This window comes from Apodemus sylvaticus, chromosome 5 (assembly GCF_947179515.1).
Source record: "Apodemus sylvaticus chromosome 5, mApoSyl1.1, whole genome shotgun sequence".
Taxonomy (NCBI): Eukaryota; Metazoa; Chordata; class Mammalia; order Rodentia; family Muridae; genus Apodemus; species Apodemus sylvaticus.
The window spans coordinates 19,956,984-19,975,110 of record NC_067476.1 but is presented as its reverse complement, the minus strand read 5'-3'; positions in this window follow the sequence as shown (position 1 = coordinate 19,975,110).

Genomic DNA, 18,127 nt, shown 5'->3' with positions numbered 1-18,127 from the left:
AATGCCAACCTTCCCTATGGTATGATTGGAGATTTATATTGTGGTTTGCTTATATGATCAAACTAACCTCTAACGAAAGATAGCTACCTTTCACACCAGGAGTAGAAAATCAGCTCGGTCTGGGCATACAGAGCATTCCATGTGAATGTACATATTGCCTACAAGTTTTGAATGTTATAGAATGGAAGGCTAAGAAAGCAGCCCTGATAAGATCCATCCCAGGGGATGCTGGATACCTGATCCTGCCTCAGACTGGTACTATTTTCAGAGACTGGCTTCTAGAACATCTTCAGGAAGGTCTGCAGATACCAGGTGACCTTGATTCATCAATCCTTTCATACTGTTGCTGTTAGGACTTCAGGTAAGTCCTGAATTCTCGCATCAGACAGAGACTGGGCAGCAAATCATGCCAGCATTTCTTAAGACTTAGCCATTTTCCCAATTTTCTTTTGATTATTAATACAGGAATTTCTACATCCCAGTTGAGCAGGAGCAATTAAAAGACGATCATCCCATTCCTTAAGTTGGTTTTGGTCATTTTACGAGTTATACATATGTAGTCATATTAGAAATGATTTACAAAAAATAAATAAAAAGAAAAAAAGAAAATGATTTACAAATTATGGTCCTGGACAAGGTAGAAAGAAAATAGGGAGCTTAGACTCAGAGATTTCCATCTTTTTTCTCTATCATTCTTTCTTTTCTAGATGAAGAGAAGGGGTAAAAAGAAAAAAGAAGAAATAAAAAATTATATAGAAACAATAGAATAAAAAGGTAGATTATTGAATCTACGCTTACATATGGAAATATTGCTACTATCAAAACTGTTTTTTTACATTATTATGAATTGTTGTATACTGAGCCAATTTTATGGTTCTTACTGGCATAAATCTTTGTATGTTGATATAAAATTTAAGGTTAATTTTGATACAACATAATGTGTACTCTCAACTCTTGTACAGTATCTTTTGCCTTACGGAAGCTTTTCAGTTTCAAGAGGTCCCATTTATCAATTGTTGATCTTAGAGTTTGAGCCATTGATGTTCTATTCAGGAAATATCCCCCTGCACCAATAAGTTTTAGGCTCTTTCCTACTTTCTCTTCCATTAGATTCAGTGTATCTGGCCTGTTGAGGTCCTTGATCCACTTGAACTTGAACATTGCAAGGTAACAAATATGGATTTGGTTTCATTCATTCATTCATTCTCCTATAAACAGATCACCAAAATAAGCCAGCAACATTTACTGAAGATGATTTCTTTTTCCACTGTATGTTTTTGGCTTCTTTGTCAAAGATCAAGTGTCCACAGGTGTGTGTGTGTTTACTACTGGGTCTTTGATTTTATTTCATTCATTGACCTATCTCTCTCTGTACCAGTATTTTGTGGTTTCTATCACTATTGCTTTGTATTACAGCTTGAGGTCAGATATGGTAATACCCCAGAAGTTCTTTGATGGGCAGGAATTATTTTGGACATCCTGGATTTTTTGTTTTTTCATATGTTGAGAACTGCCCTTTCCATGCTTGTGAAGAATTGTTTTAGAATTTTTATGGAGATTGCATTGAATCTGTAGATTGCTGGTAAGATAGCCAGTTTCAATATGTTAATCCTACCAATCCATGAGCATAGAAGATCTTTCTGTCTATCATTTTCAATTTCTCTTTTTAGGGATTTGAAATTCTTATCATTCAGATCTTTTACTTGCATGGTAAGAGTTACACCAGGATATTTTATAATATTTGTGACTATTGTGAAGGGTATTGTTTCCCTAATTTCTTTCTCAGCCCATTAATCATTTATATAAAGGAAGGATACTGATTTTTTTGAGTTACTTTTATATCCTGCCACTGTGCTGAAGTTATTTGTCAGCTGTAGGAGTCCTCTGGTGGAATTTTTGGGGTCTTTTATGTATACTACCATATCATCTGCAAAAATGATACTTTGAATTCTTCCTTTCCAATTTGTGTCCCTTTTATCTCTTTTTGTTGTCTAATTGCTCTAGCTAGAACTTCAAGTACAATATTGAATAGTTAGAGAAAGAGTGAGAAACATTGTCTTGTTCCTATTTTTAATAGGACTGCTTCTAGTTTCTCTCCATTTAATTTGATGTTGTCTGTTGGTTTGTTAAATGGCTTTTATCATGCTTAGGTATATGCCATTAATTCCTCTTCAGGACTTTTAACATGAACAGTTATTATATTGTGTTAAAGGCTTTTCAGTATCTAGAGTGATGAACTTGTGTTTTTTTTTTTTTGTTTTTTTTTTTTTTTTGTTTTTTTTTTTTTTTAGTTTGTTTATATAGAAGTATTACGAAAATGGGTTTTTATATATTAAACCAACTTTGTATCCCTGGGATGAAGCCTACTTGATCATGGTGAATAATGGTTTTGATATGTTCTTGAATTTGGTTTGCTAGAATTTTATTGAGTATTTTTGCATCGATATACATAAGCAAAATTGGTCTGGAGCTCTCTTTCTTTGTTGGATCGTTTTGTGGATTAGGTCCCAGAGTAATTGTTGCTTCATAAAATGATTAGGTAGTCTTTCTTCTGATTTTATTTTGTAGAATAGTTTGAGGAGTATTCACATTAGCTCTTCTTTGAATGTCTGCACTAAAACTGTCTAACCCTAGGCTTTTTTGTTTGGGAGGTTTTTATGGCAATTTATATTTCCTTAGAGGCTGTGAGACTATTTAAATAGTTACTTGATCCTGATTTAACTTTGTTAAGTGTTATCTGTCTAGAAAACTCAATCTATTTCAAGTTGATATTTGAGTTCTGAAGAGTATAGCCTATTGTAATAGTTTCTGATAATTTTTTTTTAATTTCCTCAGCTTCTGATGTTAAGACTCCAATTTCATTTCTGGTTTTGTTAATTTGTATACTGTCTCAGTGCCCTTTAGTTAGTTTACCTAAAGTATTATCTATCTTGTTCATTTTCTCAAAGAAACAACCCTTGGTTTTGTTGATTCTTTGTATCATTCTCTTTGTTTCTAACTTTTTGATTTTGGTACTGAAGTTGACTATTTAGTGAGGTATTCTCCTCTTGGGTGTTTGCTTCTTTCTGTTCTAGAGTTCTTTCCCTCGGGTGTGCTGTAAAATTGCTTATATGGAATCTCTATTTCTTTTTAAGGCACTTAGTGCTATAAATTTTCTTCTTAGCACAGTTTTCATTGTTTCCCATAAGTTTGGGTATGATGTGTCTTTATTTCTATAAAGTCTTTGAATTCTTTATTTCATCCCTGACCAAGTTATCAATGAGCAGAGAATTGTTTAGCTTCCATAAATATGTGGGCTTTCTGTTGTTTTTGTTGTTATTACAGCATGGCCTTAGTCCATGGTGATCTGAAAAAATACATGGAAATATTTCAGTCTTTTTGTATTTGTTGAGGCTTGTTTTTATGTATGATTATATGGCCAATTTTGGAGAAGATTCTATGAGGTGCTGAGAGGAAGGTATATTCTCTTGGTTTGAGGTAAAACATTCTGAAGATACCTAACTGCTGTCAGTTTCACTGTGTCTCTGTTCAGTTTCTGTTTAATAACCTTTCCATTGGTGAGAGTGTGGTGTTGAAGTCTCCCACTATTATTTTGGGTGAGGTTCAATGTGTATTTTGAGTTTTAGTAAAGTTTATTTTACAAATATAGTTATCCTTGCATTTGGAGCATAGATATTTAGAACTGAGACTTCCTTCTGGTAGATTTTTCCTTTAATGAATATAAAGGGTTCTTTCCCATCATATTCCCTAATTTTTGGTTTAAAATCTATTTTGTTGAATATTAGAACTTCTAACTTGTTTCTTGGGACCATTTATTTGAAAACTTTTTTTTCCAGTCTTTTATACTGTGGTAGTGTCTGTCTTTGTCTCTAAGGTACATTTCCTATACACAGTGAAATGCTTGATCCTGTTTAAGTATTCTTTCTGTTAAACTATGTATTTTGTACATTGATGTTGAGAGATATTAAAGACAGAGGATTTTTAGGTCCTATTGATGTTTTTGCTGGAAACGGTATTATGTGTGTATGATTCTTTTGGGTTTCTTATGAAATGTTCAATTTCTTGTGTTTTCTTGGATGTAGTTACCCTTCTAGTGTTGGAAATTTCATTCAAAATTTTCTGTAAGGCTGGATTAATAGAAATATACTGTTTAAACTTGGTTTTGTCATGGGATATCTTGGTTTCTCCATCTATGGTAATTGAGAGTTTTGCAGCATATAGTAGCCTAGGCTGGCATTTGTGTTCTCTTAGGAACTAGATAACATCTGCTCAGTGTCTTCTGGGCTTTAGTGTCTGTTGAGAAGTCTGGAATAATTCTAAGAGTTCTGCTTTTATATATTACTTGGGCTTTTCCTCTTACAACTTTTAATATCCTTTCTTTACTTTGTGCAGTTAGTGTTTCGATTATTATTTGACAGGAGGTTTTACTTTTCTGGTCCAATTTATTTGGTGTTCTGTAGGCTGTGTTTATGGCCATTTATGGTCATCATTTTCCTTAGGTTAGGGGACTTTTCTTCTATAATGTTGCTGAAAATACTTTCTGGCCTTTTGAGCTAGGGATTCCTCACCCTCTTCTATTATACTTATTCTTAAGTTTGATCTTTTCACTGTGTCTTGAATTTCTTGGATATTTTGACTTAGAAACTTTTTACTCTTTGTATTTTATTTGACTGATGTGTCAATATTTTCTATGATATCTTTCATGTTTGAGAGTCTCTCTTCTATCTCTTAAATTTTGTTGGTGAAGCTTGCATCTATAGCTCCTGATCTCTTTCCTAAGTTCTTCATCTCCAGAATTGCCTCCTGCTTTGTTTTCTTTATAGTTTCTATTTCCATTTTTAATTTTTAGACCATTTGGTTCAATTCCTTCATCTGCTTTATTGTATTTTCCTGTATTTCTTTAAGTGGTTTATTTGTTTCCTCTCTAAGGTCATCTATATATTTGCTTGTATTTCTTCAAGGGAGTTCTTAATATCCTCCTTAAAGACTTCTATCATCTTCAGGAGGTGGGGTTTAGGTAATTATCTTGCTTTTCAGGCATGTTGGGGTATCTTATACTTCCTGTTGTGGGAAAACTGGGTTCTGGTGGTACAAAATTCCATTTGATTCTGTCACTTATAATCTTGCACTTGCCTCTAATATCTGTTTATCTCTGGTGTCAACTGGCCTGAGGGACTCTGACTAGAACAAGTCTCCTTGGAGGAAAGTAGAACTTGTTTCTCATTTCCTTGGAGGCAGGCAGAGCTATCTCTAGTTAGGTTGGGCCTCATGTGTCTCTGGTTAGAGCAGGCCTTCTGTGTCCCTAGTTAGTGTGGACCTCCTGGGAGTCAGACAGGCTATAGGGTTTGGCAGGATATCAAACCTCTGATCTGGATTGGGTGGAGACATGGTCTAGAAAGAAGGTGGAGCTGTGCAGGGTGGGTAGGTCCTATGTCAGCTGAGTTCTGTGTTTTTAGTTGCTGTGGACCTCTGGGGAGGCAAGCAGGCCTCCCATGCCATGTGGAGGATATCAGTGGGTATTGGGTGCTGATCTGGCCCAGTCGGGAAGCAGACCTGAAGAAATTAATCTTTCAAGTTAAGTAAAAGGAAAATATTTTATGAAACAATGTATTAAACATAGTCATATTAAAGAATATACTTCTATTTCTAAATATGGATATATTATATTTCCCAATTTTTATGTGCTCACATGTTTTACAATAGTAAGTAAATATATGTAATTACATATATTCAAATAAACATTGGTCTCTCTACATTTGAAACTTATTTACAAATGCAAACTCAATTTTACAGTTTAGTTACAATTATGGCTTTCTTCCGGAGCCAGTTGAAAAAGTATTTAGATCTCAATATATATTCAATCAAATAGGCAAACTAAAACTACATTATCAGCTGTATTTTATATTCAATGAACAATCATAAACTTTTATGAAGTGTTTAGTAATATTGTATAGCTGTTCTACTTTAACTTTGGTTATCATATGATGCTTTCTCTGTATTGGAGAGAGAAGATATATTTATAGAAGTTTATTGAATAGTAGCTTCTGTTCCATTATAATTGACATCACCAAACATATTTATCTTAATCATTGTCCCTTTTGATATATATGAAAACATTAAATTATAAATAATTAATAATTCCAAGTCAGCATTTGTTAGTTATCTGAGTAATTCAAATAATATTTTTATCATATTCACACCCCCTCTGCATACTTTTCTTAGATATATACATCCTTTCCCACAAAAATTTTTATCTTTGTTTTCAAATCAAGCTCAATTTGTGATCTTTATGTACTGTTGGATGTGTTGCATACCACTGAAGTGTGGCTGACTAATCAAAGGCTATAAAACTAATTTCCCAGAAGTTAAGAACTACCAATAATTTTTTATCTTGGAGTAGAAATTCATGCCACAGTACCCACTTCACACATGCACTAAACTTATAAAGTTCCTGAGCATTGTGCTATGATGACTCTGAGTTCATAGTCATGTCTTTACTGCTTCGTAGAGAGACAATACTTATTTTTTTTTGGCTGTAGCGCATTTTCTTTTTTATTTATTTTTTTATTCGATATAATTTTTTATTTGCATTTCAAATGATTTCCCCTTTTCTAGCCCCCCACTCCCCGAAAGTCCCAGAAGCCTCTTTCTCTTCCGCTGTTCTCCCACCCACCCCTTACCACTTCCCCGTTCTGGTTTTGCCGAATACTGCTTCACTGAGTCTTTCCAGAACAAGGGGCCACTCCTCCTTTCTTCTTGTACCTCATTTGATGTGTGGATTATGTTTTGGGTATTCCAGTTTTCTAGGTTAATATCCACTTATTAGTGAGTGCATACCATGATTCACCTTTTGAGTCTGGGTTACCTCACTTAGTATGATGTTCTCTAGCTCCATCCATTTGCCTAAGAATTTCATGAATTCATTGTTTCTAATGGCTGAATAGTACTCCATTGTGTAGATATACCACATTTTTTTTGCATCCACTCTTCTGTTGAGGGATACCTGGGTTCTTTCCAGCATCTGGCAATTATAAATAGGGCTGCTATGAAAATAGTAGAGCATGTATCCTTATTACATGGTGGGGAATCCTCTGGGTATATGCCCAGGAGTGGTATAGCAGGATCTTCTGGAAGTGAGGTGCCCAGTTTTCGGAGGAACCGCCAGACTGATTTCCAGAGTGGTTGTACCAATTTGCAACCCCACCAGCAGTGGAGGAGTGTTCCTCTTTCTCCACACCCTCTCCAACACCTGCTGTCTCCTGAATTTTTAATCTTAGTCATTCTGACTGGTGTAAGGTGAAATCTCAGGGTTGTTTTGATTTGCATTTCCCTAATGACTAATGAAGTTGAGCATTTTTTAAGATGCTTCTCCACCATCCGAAGTTCTTCAGGTGTGAATTCTTTGTTTAACTCTGTACCCCATTTTTAATAGGGTTGTTTGGTTTTCTGGAGTCTAACTTCTTGAGTTCTTTATATATATTGGATATTAGCCCTTTATCTGATGTAGGATTGGTGAAGATCTTTTCCCAATTTGTTGGTTGCCGATTTGTCTTGTTGATGGTGTCCGTTGCCTTACAGAAACTTTGTAATTGTATGAGGTCCCATTTGTCAATTCTTGATCTTAGAACATATGCTATTGGTGTTCTGTTCATAAACTCTCTCCCTGTACCGATGCCCTCAAGGGTCTTCCCAGTTTCTTTTCTATTAGCTTCAGTGTGTCTGGCTTTATGTGGAGGTCCTTGATCCATTTGGATTTGAGCTTAGTACAAGGAGACAAGGATGGATCAATTCGCATTCTTCTGCATGCTGACCTCCAGTTGAACCAGCACCATTTGTTGAAAAGGATATCTTTTTTCCATTGGATGTTTTCAGCCTCTTTGTCGAGGATCAAGTGGCCATAGGTGTGTGGGTTCATTTCTGGATCTTCAATCCTGTTCCATTGATCCTCCTGCCTGTCACTGTGCCAATACCATGCAGTTTTTAACACTATTGCTCTGTAGTATTGCTTGAGGTCAGGGATACTGATTCCCCCAGATTTTCTTTTGTTGCTGAGAATAGTTTTAGCTATCCTGGGTTTTTTGTTGTTCCAGATGAATTTGATAATTGCTCTTTCTAACTCTGTGACGAATTGAGTTGGGATTTTGATGGGTATTGCATTGAATCTGTATATTGCTTTTAGCAAAATGGCCATTTTAACTATATTGATTCTACCGATCCATGAGCATGGGAGGTTTTCCCATTTTTTGAGGTCTTCTTCCATTTCCTTCTTCAGAGTCTTGAAGTTCTTGTCATACAGATCTTTCACATTTGGTAAGAGTCACCCCAAGATACTTTATACTGTTTGTGGCTATTGTGAAGGGGGTCATTTCCCTAATTTCTTTCTCAGCCTGCTTATCCTTTGAGTATAGGAAGGCCACTGATTTGCTTGAGTTGATTTTATAACCTGCCACTTTGCTGAAGTTGTTTATTAGCTGTAGGAGCTCTCTAGTGGAGTTTTTTTGGGTCACTTAGGTAGACTATCATGTCGTCTGCAAATAAAGATACTTTGACTTCTTCCTTTCTGATTTGTATCCTTTTGACCTCCTTATGCTGTCGAATTGCCCGAGCTAGTACCTCAAGTACAATATTGAAAAGATAAGGAGAAAGGGGGCAGCCTTGTCTGGTCCCTGATTTCAGTGGGATTGCTTCAAGTTTCTCTCCATTTAGTTTGATGCTGGCTACCGGTTTGCTGTATATTGCTTTTACTATGTTTAGGTATGGGCCTTGAATTCCTGTTCTCTCCAAGACTTTAAGCATGAAGGGATGCTGAATTTTGTCAAATGCTTTTTCAGCATCCAATGAAATGACCATGTGGTTTTGTTCTTTGAGTTTGTTTATGTAGTGGATTGTATTGATGGATTTCCGTATATTGAACCAACCCTGCATTCCCGGGATAAAGCCTACTTGATCATGGTGGATGATCGTTTTGATGTGTTCTTGGATTCGGTTGACAAGAATTTTATTGAGTATTTTTGCATCGATGTTCATAAGGGAAATTGGTCTGAAGTTCTCTTTCTTTGTTGGATCTTTGTGTGGTTTTGGTATCAGCGTAATTGTGGCTTCGTAGAAGGAATTGGGTAGTGTTCCTTCTGTTTCTATTTTGTGGAATACTTTGAAGAGTATTGGTGTTAACTCTTCTTTGAAGGTCTGATAGAATTCTGCACTGAAACCATCTGGTCCTGTGCTTTTTTTGGTTGGAAGACTTTCTATGACTCCTTCTATTTCTTTAGGCATTATGGGACTGTTTAGATGGTCTAGTTGGTCCTGATTTAATTTTGGTATTTGGTATCTGTCAAGGAAATTGTCCATTTCCTCCAGATTCTCCAGTTGTGTTGAGTACAGGCTCTTGTAGTAGGATCTGATGATTTTTTGGATTTCCTCAGTTTCCGTTGTTATATCTCCCTTTTCATTTCTAAGTTTGTTAATTTGGATACTTTCTCTGTGCCCTTTGGTCAGTCTGGCTAAGGGTTTATCTATCTTGTTGATTTTCTCAAATAACCAACTCCTGGTTTTGTTGATTCTTTGTATGGTTCTCTTTGTTTCTACTTGATTGATTTCGGCCCTGAGTTTGATGATTTCCTGCCTTCTACTCCTCCTGGGTGAAATAGCTTCTTTTTGTTCCAGGGCTTTCAGGTTTGTCATTAAGCTGGTAATGTATGCTCTCTCCATTTTCTTTTTGGAGGCACTCAGGGCTATGAGTTTTCCTCTTAGCACTGCTTTCATTGTGTCCCATAGATTTGGGAATGTTGTGTCTTCATTTTTATTGTGTTCTAAAAAGTCTTTAATTTCTTTCCTTATTTCTTCCTTGACCAAGGTATCATTGAGTAGAATATTGTTCAGTTTCCACATGTATGTGGGTTTTCTGTTGTTTTTGTTGCTATTGAAGACCACTTTTACTCCATAGTGATCTGATAGGAGGCATGGGATTAGTTCGATCTTCTTATATTTGTTGAGGTCTGTCTTGTGATCAATTATATGGTCGATTTTGGAGAAGGTACCAAGAGGTGCTGAGAAAAAGGTATATTCTTTTGCTTTAGGATAGAATGTTCTATATATATCAGTTAAATCTAATTGGTCCAAAGCCTCAATTAGTTTCATTGTGTCCCTGTTTAGTTTCTGTTTTCCTGATCGGTCCATTGAGGAAAGTGCAGTGTTGAAGTCACCCACAATTATTGTGTTAGGTGCAATGTGTGCTTTTAGTTTTAATAAAGTTTCTTTTACGAAAGAGGGTGCCTTGCATTTGGGGCATAGATGTTCAGGATTGACAGTTCTTCTTTTTGTATTTTTCCTTTGACCAGCAAGAAGTGTCCCTCAGGGTCTCTTTTGATGACTTTGGGTTGAAAGTCAATTTTATCTGATATTAAAATGGCTACTCCAGCTTGTTTCCTGAGACCATTTGCTTGTAAAATTGTCTTCCAGCCTTTTACTCTAAGGTAGTGTTTGTCTTTGACCCTGAGGTGTGTTTCCTGTAAGCAGCAAAATGTAGGGTCCTGTTTACGTATCCATTCAGTTAGTCTGTGTCTTTTTATTGGGGCATTAAGTCCATTGATGTTAAGAGATATTAAGGAATAGTGATTGTTACTCCCTATCATTTTTGACGTTATTTTTTAAATTTGATTGCTTAACTTCTTTTGGGTTTGATGAAAGGTTACTATCTTGCTTTTTCCAGGGTGAAGATTCCCTCCTTGTATTGGTGTTTTCCTCCTATTATCCTTTGTAGGGCTGGGTTTGTGGATAGATATTGGGTAAACTTGGTTTTGTCATGAAATATCTTAGTTTCTCCATCTATGGTGATTGAGAGTTTTGCTGGATATAGTAGTTTTGGCTGGCATTTGTGTTCTCTTAGAGTCTGCATGAGATCTGCCCAGGACCTTCTAGCCTTCATAGTCTCAGGTGAAAAGTCTGCTGTGATTCTGATAGGTCTTCCTTTATCTGTTACTTGGCCTTTTTCTCTTACTGCCTTTAATATTCTTTCTTTGTTTAGAACATTTGGTGTTTTGATTATTATGTGACGGGAAGTATTTCTGTTCTGGTCCAGTCTGTTTGGAGTTCTGTAGGCTTCTTGTATATTCATGGGCATCTCTCTCTTTAGGTTAGGGAAGTTTTCTTCCATAATTTTATTGAAGATATTTGCTGGCCCTTTAAGTTGTAAATCTTCATTCTCATCTATGCCTATAATCCTTAGGTTTGGTCTTCTCATTGTGTCCTGGATTTCCTGGATATTTTGGGTTACAAGCTTTTTGCATTTTGCATTTTCTTTAACTGTTGAGTCCATGGTTTCTATGGAATCTTCAGCATCTGAGATTCTTTCTTCTGTCTCTTGTATTCTGTTGTTGATATTTGCATCTCTGTCCCCTGATTTCTTCCCAAGGCTTTCTATCTCCAAAGTTGTCTCTCTTTGAGTTTTCTTAGTTGTTTCTACTTCTGATTTTAGATCCTGGATGGTTTTGCTTAGCTCCTTCACTTGCTTGTTTGTGCTTTCCTGTAATTCTTTAAGAGATTTTTGTGTTTCCTCTTTCATGACCTCAGCCTGTTGACCAAAGTTCTCCTGTATTTCTTTAAGTGTTTTTTGCGTTTCCTCATTATTGGCTTTTGTATTCTCCTGGATTTCTTTCAATGATTTTTGTGTTTCCTTTGCAAGGGCTTCTAACTTTGATCATTTTCTCCTGAATTTCTTTAAGCATGTCCTTCATGTGTTCCTGTACCAGCATCATGACCAGTGATTTTAAATCCAAATCTTGTTTTACTGGTGTGATGGGGTATCCAGGACATGCTGGTAGAGGAGAATTGGGTTCAGATGTTGCCATATTGCCTTGATTTCTGTTAGTGACATTCCTGCGTTTGCCTTTTGCCATCTAGTTCTCACTGGTTTTATTTGGTCTTGTCAGTGCTGGACTCACCAGTGCAAGCTCTCCCTTCCCAGGTGGCCTCTGGTACACAGCTTACCTCCTGCACTGCCTGGAGACAGGGTGCTGTTGCCCAGGCTGTTCAGATCCCGAAGCAGAGACCCGAAGGCTCCTGCTGGTGCCCGCTGGATTCACCGGAGCACACCGACTTCTCCCAGCTGGCCGCCCAGAAGCCCCTCCTGCCTCTTGCAGGACCTGGAGAGGAACTGGGTGTTGCCACCCAGGCTGATCTGGATCCGGAAGCGTAGACAGTTGAGCTGAGGGCTCTAGCCAGAGGCCTCAGGACTGGGACCCAAGCTCTGGGCCGCAGGAGCAAGCCGTGCTGCGAGCTCCCAGACTGTCTCTGGGTGCACACAGGGTCTCCTGCACTTCCTGGAGACCGAGCGCTGTGGCCCTGGTTGTTCAGATCCCAAAGCAGGCACCCGAAGGCTCCTGCCAGGGCCCACTGGATTCACCGGAGCACACCGACTTCTTCCTGCTGGCCTGCTGATGTGTTCTTGGGTGCCCATGCAGCTCTAGTGTGCTTTGCCCCAGATTGTGTCTGTGAACCAGATGGAGCCCGTGTGCACCCCCAGGGAGCACAGACGGTGTACGCTGCCGGGACCTCACCTGCGTGCTGATTACTCCGCTGGGCAGCTGATCCCCCAACCGGGCTGGCGCACACAAGGTTAGCCTGGCCTCCCAGGCCCTGGGTCCATGCAGAAGCCTGGGAGGCCAAGGTCCGAGCAAAGTTCCCCTCGGCCTATGACTGTCAACGGGGTCTGCCAGTTGATCAGGATGGCGGGCGTGTGCATTCACGTTCCCTGAAAGCGCAGGGAGAGTCTGTTGGGCTAACAACCTCCTGGGCGGGTTGACACACAGATGGTCCACCAAGCTGCCCAGTTCTTGGGGTCAGTCCAGGGCATGTTGGGGCCTAGACCCCCGCTTTGTTAGCCTCAGGCTATGCTTGTTAGCTGTCTCTGCCCTCCCGAGAACTCTGGGTCCTGTAGGCAAAATGGCGGCGTGTGCGCCGGCCAGGGCTCAAAAACCTCCTGGCTGGGTTGGTGCCCCGATGGTCCCCCCGAACAGCCCAGGGCCTGGGTGCAGGCCAACGCTCGTTGGGCTCAGACCCCCGCGATGATGGCCTGGGGTTATGTTTTTGTACCTCAGTCTGTCCGATCTCTCTGGAGTCTGAAACCAAGATGGAGGTGATCCTCTCCTGACTGGCAGGAGGCCGAGTTCTGAAGTGGCTTCCATGCAGCAAAAGGCACTGCAAATCCGCAGCTGCTTGCAGCCCGGCTGGCCAGAGAAGGTCAGTGGTCTTGGGCGCCGGGCCTAACTGGACCCTGTGTCGCCTTGGTTCCACTGCTGATGGCCCTTCAGCTGGACCAGCCACTGCTGCACTGCCGCCACCGCCGCCGCCACCCGATCTCGAGACAATACTTATAATCATTTACCACATCTGGCTTTAAAGCCTTTTCATGCATCTTCCACTGTGATCCCTTAGTTGTTAAGGTAGGAGTTGAAAATACAGGTTTCGTTTATGGTGAAAAGTTTTGCAGTCTCTCATTCTATTTTTTTTAGCCAGTTGTGGTTCTCTCTGTTTGTTTGTTATTGTCCATGAAAAGAGAAGGGTTTTTTGTTTGTTTGTTTGTTTGTTTGTTTGATGAAGGTGAAGATATGCCTTAATCCATAGATATAATTATAGGTCAATAGATTTTGGCTTAATACTATATTGATTTAGCATAATAATAGGAGTAGGTGCTCCCCCAGGATATATGACATTCTGTCCAATAGAATCTTGGTCAGGTGTGGATTTAATACTGTCAAATGTGCCTTAAATCCAAACAGAAAATGTTTGGCTATTCCCACAATATTCCAATGGCATGCCTTATCAGACTTCTCATTGTTGAATCTATCAGAGTTGATAGCCAGGTATGTCCAGAAATCACTTTCCTCTTCTGGTAGCTTGTATAGAAACTTTTCGCAATAGAGGAGCCTATAGGGATGAAACTTCTATGTCAGAACAAGTTTAAGCATATATTTCTGGAATAGTGTCTTTTTTTTTTTATTCGATATAATTTATTTACATTTCAAATGATTTCCCCTTTTCTAGCCCGCCCCCCCACTCCCCGAAAGTCCCGTAAGCCCCCTTCTCTTCCCCTGTCCTCCCTCCCACCCCTTCCCAGTTCCCCGTTCTGGTTTTGCCAAATACTGTTTCACTGAGTCTTTCCAGAACCAGGGACCACTCCTGCTTTCTTCTTGTATCTCATTTGATGTGTGGATTATGTTTTGGGTATTCCAGTTTTCTAGGTTAATAACCACTTATTAGTGAGTGCATACCATGATTCACCTTTTGAGTCTGGGTTACCTCACTTAGTATGATGTTCTCTAGCTCCATCCATTAGCCTACGAATTTCATGAATTCATTGTTTCTAATGGCTGAATAGTACTCCATTGTGTAGATATACCACATTTTTTGTATCCACTCTTCTGTTGAGGGATACCTGGGTTCTTTCCAGCATCTGGCAATTATAAATAGGGCTGCTATGAACATAGTAGAGCATGTATCCTTATTACATGGTGGGGAATCCTCTGGGTATATGCCCAGGAGTGGTATAGCAGGATCTTCTGGAAGTGAGGTGCCCAGTTTTCGGAGGAACCGCCAGACTGCTTTCCAGAGTGGTTGTACCAATTTGCAACCCCACCAACAGTGGAGGAGTGTTCCTCTTTCTCCGCACCCTCTCCAACATCTGCTGTCTCCTGAATTTTTAATCTTAGCCATTCTGACTGGTGTAAGATGAAATCTTAGGGTTGTTTTGATTTGCATTTCCCTAATGACTAATGAAGTTGAGCATTTTTTAAGATGTTTCTCTGCCATCCGAAGTTCTTCAGGTGAGAATTCTTTGTTTAACTCTGTACCCCATTTTTTAATAGGGTTGTTCGGTTTTCTGGAGTCTAACTTCTTGAGTTCTTTATATATATTGGATATTAGCCCTCTATCTGATGTAGGATTGGTGAAGATCTTTTCCCAATTTGTTGGTTGCCGATCTGTCCTCTTGATGGTGTCCTTTGCCTTACAGAAACTCTGTAACCTTATGAGGTCCCATTTGTCAATTCTTGCTCTTAGAGCATACGCTATTGGTGTTCTGTTCAGAAACTTTCTCCCTGTACCGATGTCCTCAAGGGTCTTCCCCAGTTTCTTTTCTATTAGCTTCAGAGTGTCTGGCTTTATGTGGAGGTCCTTGATCCATTTGGATTTGAGCTTAGTACAAGGAGACAAGGATGGATCAATTCGCATTCTTCTGCATGCTGACCTCCAGTTGAACCAGCACCATTTGTTGAAAAGGCTATCTTTTTTCCATTGGATGTTTTCCGCCTCTTTGTCGAGGATCAAGTGGCCATAGGTGTGTGGGTTCATTTCTGGATCTTCAATCCTGTTCCATTGATCCTCCTGCCTGTCACTGTACCAATACCATGCAGTTTTTAACACTATTGCTCTGTAGTATTGCTTGAGGTCAGGGATACTGATTCCCCCAGATTTTCTTTTGTTGCTGAGAATAGTTTTAGCTATCCTGGGTTTTTTGTTGTTCCAGATGAATTTGATAATTGCTCTTTCTAACTCTGTGACGAATTGAGTTGGGATTTTGATGGGTATTGCATTGAATCTGTATAGTGCTTTAGGCAAAATGGCCATTTTAACTATATTGATTCTACCGATCCATGAGCATGGGAGGTTTTCCCATTTTTTGAGGTCTTCTTCCATTTCCTTCTTCAGAGTCTTGAAGTTCTTGTCATACAGATCTTTCGCATGTTTGGTAAGAGTCACCCCAAGATACTTTATACTGTTTGTGGCTATTGTGAAGGGGGTCATTTCCCTAATTTCTTTCTCAGCCTGCTTATCCTTTGAGTATAGGAAGGCCACTGATTTGCTTGAGTTGATTTTGTAACCTGCCACTTTGCTGAAGCTGTTTATCAGCTGTAGGAGCTCTCTAGTGGAGTTCTTTGGGTCACTTAGGTAGACGATCATGTCGTCTGCAAATAATGATAGTTTGACTTCCTCCTTTCCAATTTGTATCCCTTTGACCTCCTTATGTTGTCGAATTGCCCGAGCTAGTACCTCAAGTACAATATTGAAAAGATAAGGAGAAAGGGGGCAGCCTTGTCTGGTCTCTGATTTCAGTGGGATTGCTTCAAGTTTCTCTCCATTTAGTTTGATGCTGGCTACCGGTTTGCTGTATATTGCTTTTACTATGTTTAGGTATGGGCCTTGAATTCCTGTTCTCTCCAAGACTTTAAGCATGAAAGGATGCTGAATTTTGTCAAATGCTTTTTCAGCATCCAATGAAATGACCATGTGGTTTTGTTCTTTGAGTTTGTTTATGTAGTGGATTGTATTGATGGATTTCCGTATATTGAACCAACCCTGCATTCCCGGGATAAAGCCTACTTGATCATGGTAGATGATCATTTTGATGTGTTCTTGGATTCGGTTGGCAAGAATTTTATTGAGTATTTTTGCATCGATGTTCATAAGGGAAATTGGTCTGAAGTTCTCTTTCTTTGTTGGATCTTTGTGTGGCTTTGGTATCAGCGTAATTGTGGCTTCGTAGAAGGAATTGGGTAGTGTGGAATAGTGTCTTAACGTTCAAGTTCTGGTGGGTAATCGAGAGCACTGACAATGACCTGTGTGGTAGTTTGAGGAAGAACTGCTCCCATAGCTTATATATCTGAATGCTTGGCAATCAGGAAGTCATACCTCTTGAGAAAGATTAGGGAGTATGGCCTTCTTGGAATAAGTGTGGCCTCCTTTGACATAAGCATGTCACTGAGAAAGGGCTTTGGAGTGTCAAAAGCACAATCTAACCACACTGTGTCTCTCTTCCTGTTGCATGTAGATCTGAATGTGAAAGACTTAGCGATTTTTCCAGCACCATATCTATAGCCATGCCACTAAGCTCCTGTCATGAAGATAATGGAACATATTTCTGAAACTGTAAACAATCAACAATGCTTTCCAGGCGTTGCTTTGATCAAAAAGTTTCCTCACAACAATAGAACACTCACTAAGACAGCCTTTAAGATTTGGTTGTCTGTAAGAACTCAATACCCAATAACCCCAATGGAAGGAATTAACCTATTTCTTGCACATCTTCTTCTTCTTCTTCTTCTTCTTCTTCTTCTTCTTCTTCTTCTTCTTCTTCTTCTTCTTCTTCTTCTTCATTTTTGTCATCATTGTTATTATTATCATTATTACTATTATATTCATTATTATAGAGTCTGGTATTTTAAAAGGATATTGCTATCATATTTTAGGGTAACTCTATTTGATTCTTGTGGTGTAGTTATAGATATATTTTAGGAAATCACTACAGTAGTAGGTTTTTCTCTCTCTCTCTGTCTCTTTCTATCTCTATGTTTCTCTCTCTCTCTCTCTCTCTCTCTCTCTCTCTCTCTGTGTGTGTGTGTGTGTGTGTGTGTGTGTGTGTGTGTGATTAAATAGCTTTTACTATTACTTATCCTGCTCAGAGCTTCTCTCCTATTCTGCATTCCTCTCCTCCATCATGATTGATTGCTTCCTTTTCTATGATTCCCATAGCCTTTTATGTCAGTGGAAGAATGGAACTTTTATATAATTGTATTGAGAATGCTGGTTTAGAAATAACTGAATTAAAGATACAATAACATTTGAAATGTGAAAAAGGGAAATATCCAATGAAAAAATAAAATAAAATAAATGTGGTACAGAGCAAACCAAAGAATTCTCAACTGAGAAATCTTGAATGGCTGAGAAGCAACTAGAGAAATCTTGAACATCCTTAGTCATCAGAGAAATGCAAAATGATTCTGAGATTACACCTCACATAATTAGGATGGCTAATATAAAAATGTCAGGCATCAGCAGATGTTGGCAAGGATGTGAAGAAAGGGAGACACTCCTCCATTTCTAGTAGGATTAAAAGCTGGTACAACTACTTTGGAAATAAATCTGGCAGTTCTTCAGAAAATTGGAAATTGTTCTACTGAAGATCCAGCAATACCACTACCAGGAATACACCCAAAAGGTACTCCAACATAACACAAGAACATGAGTACCATTATGTTCATAACTGCTTTATTTGAAACAGCCATTTGAAACAGAAACAACCCAGATGTCCCTAATCAGAATAAATGATACAGAAAATGGGGTACATTTACACAAT